A 4,314-nucleotide genomic window follows, 5' to 3' on the forward strand; every position below is an offset into this window, starting at 1 on the left:
TTCATTCATTCATTCATTCATTCATTCATTCATTCATTCATTCATTCATTCATTCATTCATTCATTCATTCATTCATTCATTCATTATCATAACTTAAATCAGTTTGTTCGCAAAAGATAATCAGTTTTAAATTTGCACCTGATTACTACTTTTTTGAAAGTGTCATTAAAATATGTTTTTTTGGATTGTGATACATTTTACTGACAGGCAGACATACTGTATGAACATAATCCCACAACATTGCTTGCCTTGAAGCAACAGATGATAATAATGTGTGATAATAATGCGGCGTAATAATAAAGCAAAGTAGTGTCTTGCCTGCAAACACAATATTAGAAGAATAAAGAGGCCGTGACACCAAAGATCTTTGATGTAAAAAAAAAAACAACTTCTCCTGCTTCCACTTTCCCACCCCAGGCTGCTTTGGTTAATCACTGCGCCGCACTCTGGCCCCGGTCCAAGCCTCGTCTATCTCCACATCAAAACACCACTTCAGCTTATCGTGAAGTGGTTGGCACCACGCACAACAGGTTTCTGAAAGGGAGGAAAGAACGCGTTGGTTTTTGACTCGGCAGTCTCGAAGTCACCTCGTCAGCCTCAAGCCCAGTAATTATTTTTCTTTCAAACATAGTTTCCATTTGAGGCTTGCAACAGAAAAGGCCTTGGTGCTGCATCGTGGCTGCGAGGTATGCCACTTTCCAAGAGTTCTGATTATTCCCATTGTGCAGGTGACTGTAGTGTCTGCCGTGACCAAATAGGACTGCTTTTCTTCTGCTGCACCCAGTTTGTGATGCCACACTCACGAATTTCCACAGACAACAAAGAAACAAAGAGTCTGACAAAAGGAACTGGGTTCTAACAGTAAAGGATTTTTAGATGGTTGTTATGAAGGTAAATCAAGTGTAACAACTTTTGTAAATATAGGAGCACAAAACAAGCAGTCAAACAGTCAGAGAGTGGAAAACAAACCAGCATGATGAATATTAGCTTTACCTTTTTATTTAACTCTGAAAGTAGAATTGATCTGAGTATTACCTTGGAGTTATGATCAACTAAAGATTTTAGTGCAATTATTGAATAAAACTGTTACATAAAGACTAACTCTTAATGTAATAATTTTCTAACTGAGATGATCTATTTTTCTTCTATGCATTTTTCGACATGTATCTATTTTTGTGCTATTTCAACAATTCATGTATCAAAAACATTCATCTCCTCCAGGCTATACTTTTCAGCCGTGCATGTTTTTGAGGTATTTAGATTTATCGTCCATTTTCTTTCTCATTGAAAATGAATGGAGCTGTCTGCAACATCCTGAAAATCCATCACAATGGTTCAACCTTTCCTGCACCTTTCAACTTTTGTTCTGGTTCTGCTTTATTTAACTGTTTTGTGCTAATTTCAGCTTTGGTTTTTGCTAATTTCTTTGCCTTGCCAGCTTTATCTTTCTGTTCTTTTCAGCTATTTGCTAATTATTTTTTGTGCTTCTATTAGCTTCTATCAAATATGAACTTTTGAAGCTTCTTTCAGCTGCGTTTTTTTTTTTTTTTTTGTAACAGAAGCTACTTTTTACCCCTTTTCAGGTAATTTGAGCTTTTTCAGCTAAAATCACCTTTTTGGGATAGTTTCAGCTTCTTACTGCCTAATTCAGCAAACACGTGCTTTTGCTTTTTTGTGCAAGATTCAGCCTCTCCGCTACTTTTTTTTCTCTCCAGATACTTTTCTATTAATCTCAGCTTTTTTGGCAATTTTTAAAAAACAAACAAAAAAAGGCAACATTTTTTTATATCCTTTTTTTGTTTGTTTTTTCTGCAAAAATTGTACAGCATTAAGCATTTGTGCTGCGTTTGTGCAGAAAATGCACATTCTTAAGTGAATGAGTAGCTATTTGTTTGTACAGCAAAGTGCTGACTTATTACACTTTCTCGCCGCAGGCTCCACTCATGAATAATCTGCTTCATTTGTTCGTTACATTTTTATGTTTTTAAAACAGATTTTGTGTTGATACTTTCCACTTGGAACCACGAGGGCTTTTCTTCTCTCAGTGATTGCTATTAAAGCTGAATTATCTGTCATCTTAACTGGAACTGTTTTCACTCTCAGGTGACAGCCATGTCAGCTCAAACTGCCTCTGGCGGGGGGTGAGGGGGGGTGGATATGCTCCAGCCAGTAGTCCACAAACACATCTGTCTTTAAAATGTGCAAGGGAGCAGTGTGTAAACATTTTTGAGATGTACTTGCTTTTTGTACATTCCCACAAGTACCCTCGCCAAGCAGAGCTGGGGAGAAAAACTGAAAGAGCCCGAGAAGAATTATGTGTTTGCCACTAACACTAACAATCCTGATTGAAGCGTGGAAACAAGCAGCTTCCTGTTGTCTTTCTGGTTCTGCAGATTTCTCAACAGAGATAAATGCCTGAGTGGGGCTGCTCTGGTCTGCAGCAAGGGGAATGACAGTCCTCACCTTAATCCTCGCTTGGCTGTGCTTCCGAGATCCCCGTGTAATGACAGAGATTTCTCATGTGGCACTTGAGCAGCAATTACTCTTTTACCACACACCTATTGTCATATGAATCATGTTTACACCTGATGGCCGTTGACACCAGGACTGTTGGGTTAAATTTAAAAAGATTTGGAGCTCAGAAGAACCGTAAGTGGCTTTTTATTATTTTTTTACAAAAATCAAACTTTGCTTATTTTGCCATCAGCAACAACTAAATGTTTTACTTTGGAGGAAATGGACCAACTTGTTTTACTGCTGTTAATGTGTCGGGCCCTCAGCAGACACAGGGCAGGTCTCAGGAAAGAGAGGGGTCATGGTTAATACCTCTGTTTAAAAACACATCTGCATCTCAATGACCTGCCCATTCCCTCTTTGTCTTCCACACATGCCTGCACACACATCCCAAATAATCCCACCCAGACTCTTCAGATTGGTCCCAGAAACTATTAGCAGATAGCATCAGTGCATTCAGGAATGTAAACATTTACAGTAAAGCTAAAAGACATAGACTCCCCCTTGGGGGGGGACACATCCATCACACAGCAAAGCACAACAGCACTCAGAAGCTCCCGTGGTTTTAAAAAGGAATTCAACATTTCTACTCAATTTGAAAGGATTCTGCGTAATCAGCCCGTATTGTTCTGTTTGACATGATGATGGCTACGCTGCTGTAAAAATGTAATGATGAACTTTAACTTCAGCAGAGAAGGAAGGCTTTATTGCAGATTAGTTTGCATCTGTTGACAAACCTTGTTTCTGCCCACAGCAGCAGTTTTAACGTCACATAATTTCATGTTTTTTTGTTTTTTTTTTAGAAAATGCAATGACCTCAGATCTGTTTGGACAAGCTGAAGATTGAATCATGGACAAGATTGGAAAGGATAAATAGATGAGCCCACCCAGATTTTATAAACTGCTGGATCGTTCCTAAAAATGTGAGGCCTCTGATGTGGATATACATTTTCATGCACACAGTGTAAGAAAAACAAAACCCAAAACAATAAAAACAGAGCATAAACAGTTCTAATCCTGAATGTCGTTTTTATTGTAGAGGAATTTTCTTTTAATTTAGTTTCACTTAATTAACTTAAAAAAAACTTTAGCTGTTTTTTAATTAAATCAGTTTCAGTAGATAAAATGCATGTAGGTTATAAGTAAAAATAAATAAATAAAAACAACGCTATTATTTTATATAATTATTAAATAATTTCAAACTATGGTCCATAACAACAGTGGCAAACACTTTTTGCAGCAACTTGTCCTAATGCATGCATTCTAAAAGTTTTTTCTTTAAAAAAATCTACTTTTATTTGGTTATTTGTTTATTTGTTTGTTTGTTTATTTTATGATACACATAAGAAATGCAAATGAAGCTTTATGCACATTTCTTGTAAAGGTAAATGTCCATAAACTAAACTAAACTAAACTAAACTAAACGAAACGAAACGAAACGAAACTAAACTAAACTAAACTAAACTAAACTAAACTAACTAATGATATGTTTTCTGCCTTGCCTTTTGTTACAAGCTGTTTTACGTTTGTTCAAAATTTGCTGCAAAAAACATATATATATATATATATACGGTATGTTTACACACCTTTTTTTACCAGGGTCTTATCTTCTATATGTTTAATACAAATTTTAAATTTAATTTCTTTTGACAATTATAACCTTTGATTGATGCATTCAAGCCACAAATATACTCCAGATTCAAAATTGTGCTGCAAGTAAGAAAACCTTCATGATGACTTTATCAGCTTACCTATTTGGTTAAATAAATAAATAAATAAATAAATAAATAAATAAATAA

At 35.9% G+C, this 4,314-nt stretch overlaps 1 long non-coding RNA gene across 1 annotated transcript in view; it reads right to left on the minus strand.

Moving 5' to 3' along the window:
- Nucleotides 1-132: 132 nt before the first annotated feature.
- Nucleotides 133-4,314, minus strand: part of LOC106531388 (uncharacterized) — a 12,886-nt gene continuing 8,704 nt past the window's right edge. The window contains exon 3 of the long non-coding RNA XR_001311973.1: nt 133-535. This is a non-coding gene — a long non-coding RNA (uncharacterized LOC106531388). The remainder of the gene's footprint in view (nt 536-4,314) is intronic.

The sequence above is a fragment of the Austrofundulus limnaeus genome, unplaced genomic scaffold, assembly GCF_001266775.1.
Source record: "Austrofundulus limnaeus strain Quisiro unplaced genomic scaffold, Austrofundulus_limnaeus-1.0 Scaffold0, whole genome shotgun sequence".
Taxonomy (NCBI): Eukaryota; Metazoa; Chordata; class Actinopteri; order Cyprinodontiformes; family Rivulidae; genus Austrofundulus; species Austrofundulus limnaeus.